This window comes from Palaemon carinicauda, chromosome 8, assembly GCF_036898095.1.
Source record: "Palaemon carinicauda isolate YSFRI2023 chromosome 8, ASM3689809v2, whole genome shotgun sequence".
Classification (NCBI taxonomy): Eukaryota; Metazoa; Arthropoda; class Malacostraca; order Decapoda; family Palaemonidae; genus Palaemon; species Palaemon carinicauda.
Window position 1 is genome coordinate 33,590,684 of NC_090732.1, and position 20,267 is coordinate 33,610,950.

Genomic DNA, 20,267 nt, shown 5'->3' on the forward strand with positions numbered 1-20,267 from the left:
AGTACATTTCTAATAAAATGAGTGTGGGCGAATAAAACGCAGGGTTCCCTATGAACTAGTTTATTAAAATTTAATAAACGTACATATCAGATCAACCTTTATAAAATTAATAAAAAGTGGATGATATGCGTTAAAGCATAAAGAAAACAGTCAACAGAAAATATTGTTTCGTCTACCAGGAAACAGATTTGCCACTTCAATTGAATTATCAATAATAATGATACATTCTGTATACTGTTTATTTACACTAGCGTAAGAAACGCTTGGCACAAGAGACCGTATTATGCTATAGTTCACCGACGTCAATGGAACAGTTCGTAAGGACACTTTTGTGGCCCATCGCTCAGTGTGTAGTAACATACAATGACTACACACCCACCCTCTTAATTAATCGTCCCAAATTAATTACACTGTTCCTCGCAGATTTAAAACAGAAAGTTAAAGAATTCTACCAGCTGCTACCACAGTCCTCTTAAGTTACTTCACTTGCTTCGCATAGTGCATAGAGAACACCTTGGATGACTACCAGCCGGTGTACGAACAAGGATGTTCAAAGTCCATATAATTAAAGAAATTTCATGTTAGTGGCAACTTTCCTCGGATCATGACTAACGGGTGTACTGTCTGGATCCGTTCTGCGAATAACACAGGTGATTTTCGCCCTTAGTTATAGATAACTTTGAACCCAGGGTTTCTCTTCTGAACAGCTGTCCTACCATAAAGTCTGAAGTTCTATGAAGATAGACCTTTAGGCACTCCACTGGACATAGAGATGCATCTTCCTTCAGAGGGCAAATTCTCTAGGGACCCCACCTGTGGGTGGGTAGCTTGTTCATGGTAAGAAACGTTGGGTCTGGAAATAGATTCAGTTCTCCCTCCAAGAACTGGACATGGCCTTCCTCTCTAGAGAGAGCCACTATTTCACTAACTCTGGCCCCCAAAGTGAGTACAAGCAGAAATATGACTTTAAATTCAAGACCTTCTAAGCGCATTCCTCATTGTTCATTATTTATACACATTGAAGAATCTTATCTACTGACCATGCAAAGGGTCTTTCAAGGCGCTGAAGGGCTAAGCCTAGCATGGGCCTTTGTAGTTCATCAAGAACGTCGTTAGAAAGGTCAACCTGTAAGGCATATGGTATCTGTCTTGTCAAGGCAGACTTGAACAATAGAATTGTGTTGGCTGCTAAACCTTGCTCATGAAGGTGAATGAAGAATGATAAATAGGAATCTGTCGAGATTTCTTTTGGTTTTTTCGCCTTGACAAAGAATATCTGTTTCTTCCCTGAAGCCTCATAATATCTTCTGGTTTCCTCCAAAAGTCTAAACTGACTTTTAACACCAAATCTTTTTCTCATCGTTAAGGAGAGAAAATCATGAGCTGTAGGTTCCGTGTTTTCTGTGATGAAGCGAAGACAGTCGACTTCTGTTCTCGCTGAGACAGTGATGGATCCGGTAGCGGTACGAATTTTAGTCGTAGTTCCAATGCCAGAGGGAACCACACGCTATTTGGCCACTTGTGGGCCACTATTGCTGCTTTCCATTTGAAGGATCTCAGCTTATCGAAGAGCTTCAAAAGGAGGTTATGAGGAGGGAACAGATAAATACTGGACCATCTGATCCAGTCCAGGGACATAGCGTCCACTGCCTCCGCTAGCGGATCCTCGTATGGGGACACGTAACGATCTATTTTCTTGTTATCTTTCGTCACAAAGAGGTCTATCTGCAGCTCCGGAACTTGACTCGAGATGAAGGAGAACGATCCTGCGTAGGGACCATTCTGACTCTATAGGTGTAAACCTGGATAGAGCGTCCGCTGTCACATTGCAGAACCCTTGAATGTGAACTGCTGACAGGTGTCATTTCTTCCTTTCCGCCAAACGGAATATGGCCAACATCACTTGGTTGATTTGAGTGACCTCAACCCTTGTCGATTCAGGCATCTGACTTTCACCTCGCTGTCTAGAACTAGTCTTATGTAGGTCGAGTGGCGAGGAGAAACTTTCTTTAGTGTCAGAAATACTGCCATGGCTTCTAGAAATTTGATGTGAAATGACTTGAAAAGATTGGACCAAGCTCCTTGGACTCTCATCTGATGAGAGTGACTGCCCCTGCCGTCCTTTGAAGTGTCTATGTGGATAGTTACTGACGGGGGAAGAGGTTGAAGAAGCATTGATTTCTTCCATTGCTTGCCATTGGACCACGGCTTGAGAAGCGTTCGCAGTCGAGTCGGTAGTGGTCTTATTAGATCTCTTCGCGTGTTTGATGCGTATTTTCTCCTGACTCCGGTTGCATCCTTTAGCTGTGCTCTTAACACTGGATCTGTTATCGAAGCAAACTGTAGAGAGCCCAGCACTCTCTCCTGTTCACGTCTTGATATCCGTTTGGATTTCAATAGTCTCTTGACAGATCCTGCTATTTCTTTCCTCTTCTTACCAGGAATGGAAAGTCGATGTGACTCCAAATTCCAGTGGATTCCCAACCACTGAAATTTTTGAGCTGGAGAAAGTCGAGACTTTTTGATGTTGATCTTGAATCCCAGATGTTCCAGGAACTGGATCATCATCTTAGAAGATTGCATGTATTCTGTCCTGGATGCTGCCCACACCAGCCAGTCGTCCAAGTAGGCTACTACTTGGACCCCCTTTAGGCGTACTTGATGGACGGCTGCGTTCACGAGCTTCGTGAAAATCCTTGGGGCTATGTTTAGCCCGAAAGGCATGGCTCTGAAGGCGTAAAGTTTTCTAAGTAAATTGAAGCCTAGGTAGGAGGAAAGGTGACGGAGAAGTCATCAAAATGTTGAATTAAATTCAAAATAACGAGAGAACACAAGGGAAAACACCGAATAGTAGAGCTACATGAAAAGGAATAATGAAGGCACTACCGCCTTCATCAGATACACACTGGAAACGGAATAGGAGAGATGCCTTATGAGCGGCTCTCTTTTCATTCTCGTTTCAGATTCTTGTCACTCTAACCCCTCGAAGCGTTAATACTGTTCGAGGTGAAGATAGCTATGTGACGTGTCAAGAATACGTCCTCTGATATTATGCGATATCCCTGTGAGATTATTTAGGGATATTCTCTCCAGGAGTTAGAATTCTGGATACCTTAAGGTAAAATTCTCTGGGAATATCACTGTAGTCAAATATACCCTAGGAAGCTACCTATTAGGAACTTCCATTAGGGCGACATGGCCTGAGCCCAAAAAACACGTTATACAACTCTGTGGAACGGGATTGGCAAACGTGACAGGCCCTGACTGCCGTGCATGCCGGCTCAAAATTCTAAACTGTCAAAAAATTTGCCCCGGCAGTCCAGGCTCAGATGGAAAACTTAGTAGACCATGGTAAATAGGGTAAACGCAACAAAACGTAACATAACGTAGAAATACGTAATTATCCTTAACAAAACTTGGAGGCGTTCCGTAGTGTAACGGGAAGCATGTATAAAGGATCTTTTTGTTATTAATTACTATATCCACCTAGATTTCTCAATTTTTAATTTTCAGTTTTTTTTTATGGTCATTCTTTCACTTCTTTTGAAAGAACGTATGCTCGTTATGAATAGTAATGATAATAAATTGATGACAGATAATTAATTGTATTTATTGATACTAATCTGGAAATTACTTTCCTTGATTAAAGAAAAGCCTAAGTGTTTTATCAATCAATAAAATATCACTATAACTTTATTGACGTCATAATTTTTACCTATTAAATTCCAATCCATATAAAAACATATCATACAAAAAATTACAAATTAAACACCAGAAATCTAAATAAACAATTCGTAAAAAGTTGAAGCTTTGTTGATGGAGACTGAATATTTTTTATGGCAAAAAATTTAACGTGACCATCTGGCTTTATGATAAACTGTCAAAGAAACCTAGACTGAAATAGGGCAGCATAGGCGAGAACCCTCTGGTGATTTTAAATAACCAAACCTGTCAATCACAGAAAATTCTCGGCGAAATAAAATATACTGCATTTACACTATATAGCGATTTAATTTGCTTCACAAAATACCATTCCCCGGCAAAATAATAAATCCTTATGGATTAAATGCCATAAAAAAGATATAGATATGGCTACTACACCAGTAACCAAAAGTTCTCGAAGCTTTGTTGAATATGTCTTAGATATCTCTGGATTAAATCTCAAATAGTTCTGGAATGAAGAAACATCTTCAGTGCGGAGTTCTCTTACGAGAAATCTTGAGTAATGCCCCATCTCAGCCGCCTATCTTCTGACAACCATTCGCGCACTCACGTCGATCATTGCCTTCTCATTCTCCTTCTCACCAGCCGCTCTATAGCTCTCCCTCTCTGACCTCCGATTTGACGAAGAGATTGTATATATAAACTGAGCAAACAGGCAAAGACAAAATCGTCATCGTTGGAATCCATAATGTTGTCTCGTCAAAGGTTGATTATTGATGTTCCTCGGGAGGCCCTCGTTTTTATATCATGGCCACAAACGTGCTCTAAAGCTGCCCGACGTCCACGTTTCGTCCGTTGAAAGCCTTGGCAAAATGGTAAATACGTGTCTGACCCTGATCGGAACGACAAAAACGTTAGGCACCCTATCTGAACGTGGAAGACCCTATTTGAACGTGACAGGCCTTGGGGGGAACGCGTTTACATTCGTGGTAGACCGCAGGCCAAACCATAGTGCGCCTGTGAGCCTCCCAGAGAAGTCCCTCCCCCTTATCCCACGGCATGTCGCGGACACCGTGGTAGATCGCAAGAAAACTTAGAATGCCGTAACAAACCTTGAATATGGAGGAAAAAATGGCCAAAAATACACTTTGCGCTACATTTCGAGAAAACGGGGCTGCCGGGGCCGCCGGGAGCATAGTGAAAACCTAGCATTAGATAACATGGGAGTTATAGAAATTAGGCGGTAATGAACTGGACTTGAGCTACCATAAACACGTTTACATAGAGTAATATTGTCAATATTCTAACAAGTTCCAATAGAAACTCTTCTCGCTAACTTGTGCCAAATAATAGATAACATTGGAGCTATGAAAACAGCAGTATTTATAAAAAAATGAAAAAAATGGAAAAATACCATTTGGGTCCGCACCTCCATACCCATCAAGGTCCATCAAGAGAACCTTAATTTCACGAGATCAACAAGCTAAACTAGTTAATTTTGCCTCAGGAAAACAAGAAAAGGAAGATCAAGTTTTCATTACTCTGCTATAGTTAAACACATCAGCCAAAAGGGATGCCATTTGCTTTGGACAGTAAGTGACAGATCCATATGGATTAAGTAAAGGAGAACTTGCGGTGTCCGCACCAAAAAGTGCAGGTTTAAGAATAGCCCACCATTCATATTCCTAGGTTTTACCAGGAAGGGTTGCCTATATGGTTAAATTGGATTCTTTTTCCGTTGAGGCATTAACTCTCTGAACAAAAGCACTGAGCTGAGTATCGCTATTTTAAGTCAAATCTGATATGATACCCTTCCAAAGATGATAAGCTTTCTGATTCTCCAAATAACCTCGGCTATACTCATCATTGAACCATGGTTTCTCTTTTACTCGGTACTTTTAGCTCACGAGAAGGGATAGGCCTATCAATTATGTTGACTAGATTCTCATTCAAAGGAACAACAGGTTGAACACAATTATACAATTATGAAAATTCAAGCCCAAAAAAGATTATTCAAAATGCAATTCTAGTGTGCTAGTTTTTCTATAAAACTAGCATGATATGACATATCTGAGGCAAACTGGTCAGTCTTCGATACTAATGAAATCAGAGCATGATCAAATGTCCCACTGTGGGGAACTGACCTTACTTGTTATAATGACAGGGGAGTGGGTGTATAGAGGGTCTAAGCAGTTACCAGACCTGTGATTACCTTCAGTCATTATTTGCTATCAAAGCTGATTCAGAGAAAAAGGTCCAAAGCCATGGAAATCAGTTGGAGAAACAGAATTTAACCACTTCCTATGGTGAGCGTTAAAATCAGCAATAAAAGCAAAAGAGGCCTTTCTATCATATTCTTGTATCTTAAACATAATGGAAAAAGACAGACGAATATAATCTTAAACATAATGGAAAAAAGACAGACGAATATAGAATCATCCATATCAGGAACCTGGGTAAACAAACACAAACAGAAGTCATTATGGCTTCCACAAACTTTAATTAGCTGAATCTCCTGACATTGAAAGTCACAACAGGACTTATGAGAAGAAGGGTACTTAATCCTAATATACACTACCCTTCCCCAGGCCTTAGGAATAACATCCCGTTTTAAATTTATTGTCTTCATTTATATATATATATATATATATATATCATTCATTTATGCAACTGTACATATATATATATATATATATACATTTATTCACCTGTATATATATATATATATATATATATATATATGTATGTATATATATATATATATATATAAATGTATATATATATATATATATTTATATATATATATATATATATATAATTATATGCATATATATATAATTTATACATTTATGCACCTGTATATATATATATATATATATATATTTATATATATATATATATATATATATTTATATATAAATATATATATATATATATTGAAATATTTATTTATTTATATATATAATATAAATATTATATATATATATATTATATATAAATGTATATATATACATATATATATATATATATATATATAGATAGATAGATAGATAAATAGATAGATAGATAGATAGATAGATAACACAACAACCAATACAGGCGTTTCTAGTCATCTGCAGGACAAAGGCCTCAGACTTACCTATTTATTTCTGACGTTAGGCGAGTTTCCATGGCCACGCTAGCCAAGGCGGATTTTTGATGGTGGAAGACTTTAGTTCGATCGTTCTCAAGAAACCAACGTATTAGACACAAACCGTTTCGACACGTTCAGGTAGCCCACTCAGAAAGGCATCATATTTCGTAGAATTATATTATTTTAATAGATAGATTTTTCTCTATGATTCTCAGATATTGGAACGTTTAAACGCATTTTGAATGAAATAATTTTTTTTTTATTTGTGAATCCGTCTTGTTTGCTGTAAGATACTGTAAGCAAGATCTTCTATTGTATTATTTCTAAGTGTTAGTGGCATGGTCAGATTTTATCTTATTTTCATTCTACGGAAAACTCTTGGTAACAATTGGAAATTGGTTTCATTTCATCATATCCGTATCCAGGAAAAACTCTTACGAGTATTCTTTCACACCCCCTCCCGGCAAGAAACCTAGCATAATTTCCCCTACTGTTAAATGATAATATCTGTTTTGCTGAAGACCGGATGTGTTTGTTTTGCCGGGGAGTGAGCACATTAGTTACACGAAGAGTGAGTCTATTCACTTCCTGTAGATGGGAACGTCTTGGTTTAATTGAGGGTGAAAGTACCTTTGAGGGAAAGGAATGTTGGCAAATGAAGATGCCGTTTAGGGAAAGTTAATATTACTGTACGCTGTTCTAATCAGAATGGTTCCAGTTAACGAAATCTAACTAGTACTGATTTATATTTTCTTAAGAAGTAACATAGTTTAAAATTCAACACCTTCTGAGGTCGAATAGTAGGTAATGTAAATACAAATTCCTAAATCAATATAAAGAATGTTACTATTGATACTTTTTTATTTTTTATAATGTTCTATATAATCTGTACATCATGTTTCCCTTCATGTATAAATGGAATTTCCGGAATGAAGAGACATTTGTATGCATCTTAGTGTATATAAACTATATTATCTAAAACTATCAATTGCCGCTTGCTGAAGGATATGTACTTAAAAAAAATATATCGAAAGTAAATTTGTTGAAAATTGTGTATTTAACAGAATCCATATAAACTATACCCATTTAAAGCATTTTACGTCAGATTTTTCCAAATACGGAGTCGGTCATGAAATGAGTAGGCTATGCTCTTCAATCCTATATCCAATCTTCCTTTGATTTTGCCAGCTATTCACCATTACACCTTTCCAATTATCAAATTATATTCTCTGTTATTTTTAAATAAGATATAGAAAAATATAAATCCTCATAATTATTATCTTTACTCCCACCACTATTGTACATTATGTTGGCATAATCATAGGAACAATTGAAAAACGCATGTAATTATTTTATTCCTTTTTAAGAACAGAATATCATGTATTTTGCATGTCCTACGGTTCAATCTACCCAACTACAATGGTTGATCATACATGCCAGTAGTGATGTCTCTTCAGTTCTAGTGATATAGCCTGAGGCAAAGGCTTCAATTACCTGTGACCTCAAAGTATAACAATGACCAAGCTCGCATCTTACATCAACGAGGTTTTCATCCATTGATAAATCTGTTTGAAGTCTAAGGTTTTCCTCTTCTATGAACAGTCAAACAGAGATAGATATATTGATCACTATATTACTCTTACTGGTAAAACAAAGACGTAGAGAACCTTTAAGTAAAGAGAAGTTAAGAAAAACGCGTAGGTAAAGAGAAACTGGACAAATTGAACTAAAAATCATTTTCCATTGGAGTTATTGGTATAAGATATAGATGAAATCAAAGGCCAAGAAGTTTCAATGATTTAGTCAACAAGCCATCTAGGATCAGAAATATGACCAGATATACTGCAGTGAGGAAATACTTATTTGAAAGGCATGAATACTCCAGGTGCGGTTTTAGAAAATATCCCCTGCTCAGGAAATTCTTTATATATATCCTCTTCATGAATATCAGCCTGTAGGTGAATATATTTTAAGGTAATTTTATTTCTATATTGCTTGATCCCATTTAATAGAAATATAGATTTCATATCTTAAGACAGGAAGAATTTTCACGAAACATTTCCGCTGATAACATTTAAGATATGATATGTATATATATATATATATATATATACACACAAGTGGATTTTAGAATTTATGTCTCCTTAGACAGTCTAGACATCAATTAAAATTGTATTTAAGAGGCAGATAAACAAGAAGATGGACCTACTCCTTCGACAAACGTTTTTCCCACTATGCAGGGTTACTATTTCTTGAAAGCCGTCTCATATTTCTTTATCTCCGATGTCCTCCACTGTAAGATTTGTTTCCTCCATACCCGCTGTTACACACTACATCCAATTTCTCTTTGGTCTCCCCTCCTCCTCCTCCTACCTGGCACATCGATCACCAACAACCTTCTCCCAACATAAGCCTGGTCTCTCCTCTTTACATGACCAAACTAGTGGAATCTCTTTTCTTGTATTTTTTTAACACCTCTGTAACCTTAGCTGTTGCCCGTACCAAGTCATTCTTAACCATATCTAGTCTCGTGATCCCAGCCATCCATCTTAGCATTCTCACCTCTTCAACATCCATTTTCTTCTCAAGTTTCTGTTTCATGGGCCTGGTCTCTGCACTATAGGTCATGGCAGGTCTCAGTATAGTTTTATGTACCTTTACCTTTAATTTTACGTTTATCTTTCGATCACACAACACTCCCGACATTTTTTTCCAAGTATTCCATCCTGCTTGAGTTCTGGTGTTTACTTCCATTTGGAGCTCTGCTGTTTCCTCACCATATGACCCTAGGTAAATGAATTTTTCTGTCTTCTTCACTCTTTCTGCCAGCGAATATGTTATTCAACTGATTCTGCAGATTGCAACACATAAACTCTTTTTTTTCTACTGATCTTTATCCCTCTGCTCTCCAATTTATCTCTCCATTTATCAAGCTTCCCCATCAATCTTTCTCTGGTTTCATCACACAGAACTATGTCATATGCAAACAGCTCACTACTTGAGTAATTTCATCCACTACTAGATTAAATAAGGAGCTTAATGACGAGCCCCGTTGTAGCCACAACCCCACTTCAAACGTGTCTGTCAAACCAACACTCGTTCTCATTTTTGTGCCGGCTCTTTTATACATATCTCTGATTAGTGTAATTTATTTCTCTGGTGTTTCCCTCTTTCTCAGGGAACTCCATATCTCCTGCCGTGGAACTCTATCATAAGCCTTCTCTATGTCAATAAATATTATATGTAATTCCTTTTGGTCTTCTCTAAATTTTCCAACCAACTGTCTTAGCGGAACCAAGATTCCTAGATGGACTGACTAAAATATATAAAAGCCTTTTTTCTGTGAAATGGTTTTTCTCGTGATTTTTCTGTAATGTGGAAAACTAGGAAATAGTGAACTAGTTCTTTTGCTAATAATTTAGGAAACAAATCTTATAATAATTTACCAATAACTTTTATTGATTGTGCATTAAAAGATTTTCCTCTTAACTTAATCAAGATAAGGCCATAGAAATTACAATACTATTCAACACCCCCTGTTTTTTTTTCTTTTTTTGCCACTTATTCACTCATGAATATTCGCACTTAGAAATATTGGGTAACATAACCATTTTCAACATCAAATTCGCTTTACTTTAAAAGTAGAGTTTACATGAAATCCAGTAGAAATGACCGTATAAATTGATATCAACAGCTGCGTTATAAATTCAGCCTGTTAATTGGTGAAAGTTACCTGTAGCGCTGGTAATTCTATAATATATATAAAGGCGTTACTAAATGGAGTATAAAGGGAAATTGTGAGATAGGAAAATAATACTGGGAGTAAAAATCAATATAAGCGCCTGCTGATGGTATTATTTAAAAAAAAAAAAAAAAAAAACACTATATGCCGAATTAGATGAATTGTTCAATCAAAATATATGCATTATATATTTTATTATCTACATTAAACATCTTTTAACTTTTTTCCTTGGATAAATGAATGAATTTAATGCTATCGAGGAAAAACGGAATGCAATTACGTTCTTAGTAGACATTTGTACTTTATAACTGTTTTCAACAACATATTTTTTCCATGGTAATAAATGGACCCTTCTTTTTCTCCTAGTATATGGCTGTTCCTTGATACTATAACTTAAATTTTCCCTTTAATATTAAATTTTGAGTAGCTATTTTCCTCCTTGCTTTCATCGTCGCTTCTCAAAAAAAAAAAAAAACTTGTATTTTGTGTTTCATTATTTTCTTTTGTAAATTGTTTTTTTTTTTTTTTTTTTTTTCTTTTTTTTTGGCTTCTTGTATCATGAGACTGAGGTTAATCTCCCTTGTTATTCATGATCTATACACTACTCATACAGCATTATTCTATTCGTAAATCTTTTAAATCAGAAGAAAAGCTTTCCAGTTGTTTTCCTGTGAAATGTTTATAAAACCTCAGGAACGTTGGCAAAAGAATATCCAATATTTCAGGAGTTCATCTTAAAGGAAGTGTTGTTGTTCCAAAGATTCAAGACAGATATATTTTTATTAGCCCTGTCTTAATACATTGATATTATCGCTGTTGTGTCTCTTGTAGTCAATTTTATATTTGTATTTTATTTAGAAGTTTTCTTTATTTTGGTATATAGTTTTTTTCCCCTATTCAGCTAAAATTTCTTGGTGCTTTTCCGGTTCTTTGTATAATCTGATTAACTGTTCAGATATTGTATCCTAATCTTAAATCATTATCAGAAATAATAAACCATTTAATACATACATACATATACCAAGGCACTTCCCCCAATTTTAGTGGGTAGCCGACATCAACAAAAGAAACAAACAAAAAGGGGACATCTACTCTCTACGTTCCTCCAGCCTAATAAGGGACTCAGCCGAGTTCATCTGGTACTGCCAGGGTGCCACAGCCCACCCTCCCACATTATCCACCACAGAAGAAGCTTCATAATGCTGAATCCCCTACTGCTGCTACCTCCGCGGTCATCTAAGGCATCGGAGGAAGCAGCAGGGCCTACCGGAACTGCGTCACACTCGCTCTGCATTCATTCCTATTTTTAGCACGCTCTCTTGCTTCTCTCACATCTATCCTCCTATCACCCAGAGCTTTCTTCACTCCATCCATCCACTCAAACCTTGGCCTTCTTCTTGTACTTCTCCCATCAACTCTTGCATTCATCACCTTCTTTAGCAGACAGCCATTTTCCATTCTCTCAACATGGCCAAACCACCTCAACACATTCATATCCACTCTAACTGCTAACTCATTTCTTACACCCGTTCTCACTCTCACCACTTCGTTCCTAACCCTATCTACTCGAGATACACCAGCTATACTCCTTAGACACTTCATCTCAAACACATCCAATTTCTGTCTCTCCGTCACTTTTATTCCCCACAGCTCCGATCCATACATCACAGTTGGTACAATCACTTTCTCATATAGAACTCTTTTTACATTCATGCCCAACCCTCTATTTTGTACTACTCCCTTAACTGCCCCCAACACTTTGCAACCTTCATTCACTCTCTGACGTACATCTGCTTCCACTCCACTATTTGCTGCAACAACAGACCCCAAGTACTTAAACTGATACACTTCCTCAAATAACTCTCCATTCAACATGACATTCAACCTTGCACCACCTTCCCTTCTCGTACATCTCATAACCTTACTCTTACCCACATTAACTTTCAACTTCCTTCTCTCACACACACTTCCAAATTCTGTCACTAATCGGCCAAGCTTCTCTTCTGTGTCTCCAACCAGTACAGTATCATCCGCAAACAACAACTGATTTACCTCCCATTCATGGTTATTCTCGTCTACCAGTTTTAATCCTCGTCCAAGCACTCGAGCATTCACCTCTCTCACCACTCCATCAACATACAAGTTAAACAACCACGGTGACATCACTCATCCCTGTCTCAGCCCGAGTCTCACCGGAAACCAATCACTCACTTCATTTTCTATCCTAACATATGCTTTACTACCTTTGTAGAAACTTTTCACTGCTTGCAACAACTTTCCATCTAACTCCATATAACCTCATCACATTCCACATTGCTTCCCTATCAACTCTAGCATACACTTTCTCCAGATCCATAAACGCAACATACACCTCCTTACCTATTGCTAAATATTTCTTGCATATCTGCCTGACTGTAAAAATCTGATTCATACAACCCCTTCCTCTTCTAAAACCACCCTGTATTTCTAAGATTGCATTCTCTGTTTTATCCTTGATCCTATTAATCATTACTCTACCATACACTTTTCCAACTACGCTTAACAAACTAATACCTCTTGAATTACAGCCCTCATGCACATCTCCCTTACCCTTATATAGTGGTACAATACGTGCACAAACCCAATCTACTGGTACCATTGACAACACAAAATACATATTAAACAATCTCACCAACCATTCAAGTATAGTCACACCCCCTTCCTTCAACATCTCAGCTCTCACACCATCCATACCAGACGCTTTTCCTACTCTCATTTCATCTATTGCTCTCCTCACTTCATCTATTGTAATCTCTCTCTCATTCTCATCTCCCATCACTGGCACCTCAACACCTGCAACATCAATTATATCTGCCTCCCTATTATCATCAACATTCAGTAAACTTTCAAAATATTCCGCCCATCTTTTCCTTGCCTCCTCTCCTTTTAACAACCTCCCATTTCCATCTTTCACTGTCTCTTCAATTCTTGAGCCAGCCTTCCTTACTCTCTTCACTTCTTTCCAAAAATTCTTCTTATTTTCTTCATATGAATGACCCAATCCCTGACTCCACCTCAGGTCAGCTGCCCTCTTTGCCTCACGTACCTTGCGCTTTACTTCCACATTTTTCTCTTTATATTTTTCATACTTCTCTACACTATTACTCTGCAGCCATTCTTCAAAAGTCCTCTTTTTCTCTTCCACTTTTACCTTCACTCCTTCATTCCACCATTCACTGCCCTTCCTCATGCTGCCTCCAACAACCTTCTTGCCACACACATCACTTGCAATCCCAACAAAATTTTCTTTTACTAACACCCACTCCTCCTCTAAATTGCCAGTTTCTCTTACTTTCACTTCGTCATATGTCATTTTCAACCTTTCCTGATATTTACTTTTTACCCCCGGTTTATTAGCTCTTCAACCCTCACTAGCTCCCTTTTACATTCACATACTCTATTCCCCAACTCTTTTGCTACAACTAATTTTCCTTCCACCAAAAAATTATCAGACATACCGTTAGCCATACCCCTAAACACGTGCACGTCTTTCAATCTTCCAAACATTCTTTTAGTTATCAACACATAATCCATTAATGCCCTTTCTACTACTCTTCCATTTGCCACTCTTACCCATATATACATATTTTTATCTTTCTTTTTGAAAAAGCTATTACTTATCACCATCTCTTGCTCAACACACATATCCACCAGTCTCTCACCACTCTCATTTTCACCTGGTACGCCATACTTCCCAATGACACCTTCTACCTCTCCAGCGCCCACTCTAGAATTTAAATCACCCATGACAACCTTTTACTGCCATAGTTAAATGTTACTTAGCCTCGTAATCCTGAGTAGTTAATATTCTCTTAATTTCAATAGCCAACTATTTCAATCTCGTTGATCGACACCCTAATCATTCCACAATCGCTGCCTATAAAAATACTGAAATATACAGAGGCTTCAGCTCATAAGAATTTACTCTCTCTCTCTCTCTCTCTCTCTCTCTCTCTCTCTCTCTCTCTCTCTCTCTCTCTCTCTCTCTCTCTCTCTCTCTCTCTCTCCTTTTAGACTAGTGTAGTTTCCTTTTCTTACCATTTGACAAATATTTCAGGCTTTACGTTTGTTACTAGGAATATATTTGCATTTGATGAGTTAAATAATGTTTCCCAATAGAATTAATTGAAAGAATAATGCGGAAACCTGTGACCTTTTACCATTATTTTACTATTCTTCTACAATAGAAGGGGGTCTTGGAAAATACAAGAACGACTGAAGTAGGGAGAACTGATGATAAAATACGGTTAGACTCTCAGAACTATTCTATGTTAGGTGCCGGACCCTCGATAATTGGTGATCTCCCACCTCTCTTTAAAGTAATATTTTTTTTTTTCATCTAATCATAGAAACATAAGGTGTTTGCATTTGCAGTCTAGACACATGTGTGTCTCATTTTTGAGGGTCGAGACATATGTGGCAACTTGGGTTCTATCCGGACTGTCAAAAAAACTTTGTTGAAGAAAATATTAATTTAATACTTTCTGTTTAGTTTACTATGAAAAAAAAAAAATACCGTAAAAAAAAAAAAAACAGTAGAAATCCTGGAATAAATGTTGTCAGGCATTTGCCGTTTAGAAAACGAATATAATAATGTTAAGGAGTAAAATTGGGGTCACCAACCTGTAAAAGATAACAAAACATGATAAAAATTACGGTTGCCTGTATTTTACTGAAATACGGCTGAAAACAGTATGTTTTTAAGAAGAATTTCCGATTGAAATGAACTTTTTTAAACAGTGTTGTAAATTAGATTTATAGAATAGAATTTGATTCATTCGAATTATAAGGTATTCAAAAGATTGTTTGGACTACTGTTTACGAACGTTCTATAAGAATAAAACCTTCCTTCCATCCCTAAAAACGCCATCTAACGCACTTAACCCGATGACGGAACAAAGCAGTGTTTGGCAGGGAAAAATCCACAGAGACAAAATTTCGAAGTAAAATTCATTTTGCAGATAATCAGTCGGGTAACATTCTCTCCTGAACCGTGTTTGACCAGAGTCAATTACCATTTTACCAAAATATTCCATTCAGTTCTCTCTTGCTGGGGTTTGTTACTTTTCTCTGCGACTCCCAGCATTTCTAGCCAATCGGACAACAGCGTTTAGGTATATGACTACTAAAGACGGTTATTACACTCTTGATATATGATTGAGCAATGTTTTACACTAGATGATTATGTTTAAACACCTAATACCATCTGTAACAATACTCCGAGCCTCTCGATATTTTTTTCAGTTTGATGGAAAACTCTCTATTACGTGTTATGGTGAAGGAACCTAATTGAACTTTTTTTTTTTTTTTTTTTTTTTTTTTTTTTTTTTTTTTTTTTTTTTTTTTTTTTTTTTTTTTTTTAACAAACATTCATGTTTTCTTCATATCAATGTTTACAATATTCTTTGACTGTTTTCGTCATGAACTTCAATCGGCAATTTATAATTTTCACTAAAAACGAATTCATATATTTTCCGGTATTACAATATATTCTTCCAACACATCAACAATCTTTAAAGTTTTGAACTCCACTCACCTTTTACTTTGGTTTCTTGAGAGTGTTTTATTTTGTATTATGCGTTATGCTATCATTTCTTCCGTAAAATGAAGGCGCCCTAAAACCGTAATAAGAAAATACTTTTTCAAAACATATCCTGGCATCTCTCTTCTCTCTCTCTCTCTCTCTCTCTCTCTCTCTCTCTCTCTCTCTCTCTCTCTCTCTCTCTCTCTCTCTCTCTCTTGGTGTCCAAATAACCTCTAATGAACAAACCTTTCATTTCCTAAAACGTTCTAGGCTATGATAAAGACTCCAGTAATAATAACTTTCCATTTCCCCCCTCTTGTTTCTAGTCGACTTTAAACAATTAATATTACCACATTCCTTTCTGCTACTCAAAACCTAGCTATACTGTCCTGTAGTAGTGTTGGCACACTTTTATTTCTTACGTGTTGAACGTTCTTTTAAGAATAAAATTAATTCTACGATATTTTAGCCTTCCTAGCATTTGTACTTGTTGCTGTAATATATAATATATCCAAGAAAATAACAATTAATTGTTAGGAGATGGCATATTTTTCATCTCTTAAAATATGAAAATTATTTAGTAAAAACACTCGCATATTGGTAAAAGAGGATTTTTTTTTCTTTATCGTACAATATAAGATTAGAGACATAACATTGATCTATGAAGGTAATTTCTTTCTTTTGTTGGTAGAGGTTGGGATGGGATGAAAGGGGAGACGTTCGTTAATACAAATTAAAGAAGAAGACCGCGGGGTAAAAAGCTATCTCATCTAATGATGTTTTGTACTTTTATCTTGACAAAACACTATTTGTTACGTTGAAATTTAATATCAAAAGTTGAGTGAAACCTTCACAGACTCTGAAACCCAAAAAATATGCTGTTCTCAGTCGTATTTCAGTGAAATATAGGCGACCGCAATTTTACCCCAACGTGTCATTATCTTTTACCGGTTGGTGACCGTAATATCACTCCTTTTCGTTAATATATCCGATTTTAAAACGGTAAATCCATAGCAACATTTATTCCAGCATTTCTGCCGTTTTTTACTGCAAATTTACAATTGCGTAGTGCAAACGTAGTTATCTATTATTATTATTATTATTATTATTACTATCCAAGCTACAACCCTAATTGGAAAAGCAAGATGCTATAAGCCCAGGGGCTCCAACAGGGAAAAATAGCCCAGTGAGGAAAGGAAATAAGGAAATAATCATACTGTGAATGAAATAAAGTGCATTGATATCATATATTTTATACATCCTAAAATCTTCTAGAAATATCTCTCACCTCGCTACATACTATTGGCAGAGGTACAATCAAATTATTTCTTTTTTCTTGGCATATAATGGGATGAAAGAATTTTTTTTTTTTTTTGGCAACACTAACAATTGTAAAATTATGGAAATAACGTATCCACAACGAGATTGACAATTATGCTGCATTGCTTGCGTTGCAAATTAAAATATTTCATTTCTTTTGCTCCTGTTTTCATTCCTTTTAGGGTGTCGCTTGCTGGTAGCCCAACACTGCATTACAGAAGTAAAAAATGTTCATTTACTGAAGTGTAATTAATCTTATTGGTCTTCCAATCTGTTTCTGACCAGATCTAATGACTCCATGCTTAACATCTATGACTCGGTGGTCCGATAAAAGTTACTGTCATTAAAACAATCCTGTGTAAATTTCTAAACCAAGAAAATATCCTGAGTAAAAATATGGATAAAAAGGCATTTCATACTTCAACCTCCATTTTTTCTTCTTTCTAGCATTAAATTTTTAATAGATGTAAGATGTCACTATTAATTGGAAGAGAAATGACAAGTGTGTAATTTTTGAAAGGTTGCTTCATATATCTGTAGGTTTTCAAGTTTGATATTTATTCTCTCACCATTCTCTAATGAAGAGATGTATAGCATACCTGTCCTTATTTGAAAATATCACATAATGCATATTATACCTCTTTGTTGCTTGTAAAATTTACATTACCTGATTTTCTGAGGATAAGACAATACGTTATAAAATTAATCTAATTAGCTCTTCATGCATATTTCAGATATATATTTCAATCCATTCGGCAATTTATATGAATATCAGTATTTTTATACAGATCATAAAGGAAATTGCTCATCTTTAAAAAGAACCTACGAGCCTTTCAGTTTCTAATACAACAGAAAATTATTAACAAAAGTTCCCGCTATAATCATTACCAAGAAAATGTTAATGTAAGAAAAAAGATAATATCGTGGTATATGCAAACAATAGTAATTTATCTTGCAAGTAGATATTTACATGGAATGGCCTTCGGATAAAAGGTTTCAGGTGTAAAAAGCTATAAAGCTCAAAAAGGTATATATATATATATATATATATATATATATATATATATATATATATATATATATATATATATATATATATATATATATATATATATATATATATATATATATATATGTGTGTGTGTGTCAGTGTGTATGTGTATGTGTGTGTCTGTGTGTCTGTGTGCGTGTGTTGAGAGAGAGAGAGAGAGAGAGAGAGAGAGAGAGAGAGAGAGAGAGAGAGAGAGAGAGAGAGTTTCATGTTTCCTCTCAATTTCATAAGTTTTCGAGTTTTTAAAAAGTTGGATGGTCTATAAACCTCGAAAATAAATTGTTCTAAAAGTTTCCTTTGCCAATTTTACGATTTTCCAAAAAAAAATATGGCTTTGAGAATTTTTGTGATTTCAAAAATGCCAAAAGGCAAATACAAATTAATAAATTTCTCCTTCCTTCAATATACTTGATTATTTCCTTGGTATGGCTGAAGCTATTATGTAATTGAGCTGAGAAACCTTATTTTTCTAATAATGAAAATTCATTATCCCTTCCCAAGTTTTATTAACTTTGGAATATTTATTAGTTTTCGCAGTAAAAAAAAAAATATTAAACAATTTCCTATCTTAAATCCCAATTTTTGAAGTCCCACTGTTCGGGGAATATTTAAAGTAATACGAATTTGATTTCCTAAAAACATTGTGTTGAAAATTCTAACATAACGGTAGATATATTTTTTACAAGTGTAATTTAGAATATGTCTACATCACTAAAACAATATTTTTCTTAAAAATGAGATATCTTGAAAAAACGTTTTAGATAGCATAATTGAGTATTAATTGTAACTACCTTATTTCTCGACCAAGTTTTCTTTCGTAATCATTAAATTTTTTAGAGATTGGTTATAAATATTCTGACAAGGAGCCAGAATCATTCTAATAAAACAAAATCTAAAAAATTAATTATGGATAATATTAATTAGAAATATTGCTTACATATCGAAGCTGCAAGATTATCCTTTAGTAAGCACATTCTTAATGAGAACCTTTTGATAAACGATGACTCCCATCTTCATAATTCTTAATTCAGAATCATTAGAAATAGGTTTTTAAAGGATTAAAAAGGCTTTACAATTCGATCAACGATAAGCGATGCTGGCTTATGTGGTGTAGTGCTAGTATGAAATAGTTATATTGTGAAACAAATCGGTTATTAATGATAGACAAATCAAACAAATAGATAATGATAAAAAGCTATATGTATTGAACAGAGGAACCAGAAACATTTAAGTTGTGTTAGTATTTCTATCTATTCAAAAATATACTGTATAGCAAAATGGTCGGTGCTACTGATACACGATCTTATAGTCTGATTGCTCCCATCTGCCAGGAATTTTGTGCTTTTGCTGAACCTTACTATCCTGACGAGACTCGTTCTTACTTTAACGTCAAAGTTGCTCTTCTGGGGATTGGAGCAGTTGTATTGATCTCAACCAACTTTCCAGACACTTTTGTCAATTTATCCTTTAGGTCATCCAGGTATTCCCTAAACTCAACCTACTTGTGGTCTTTAATGACAATTCTGAGCATCACATCTAATAGGATAGTCGACTGGTATCCAATGGCTCGTGGGTAAAGTAACCTGTCGTTTTATAGCGCCTACAGTTGAAGTGGTTATACCCTTGCATTCTGATTAGCCTTATGACTAGGTTCTACAGTTCCCGGTATATTGAGGATAGTATGATTAAGCATCCTGGTAGAACAATTTCCAACATGATGATAAGGCAGAGTTCAGGTTTTTTATTCTGGTGTATCACCAGAATCCATGGATTATCTTACGAAGTTGGCACCTTA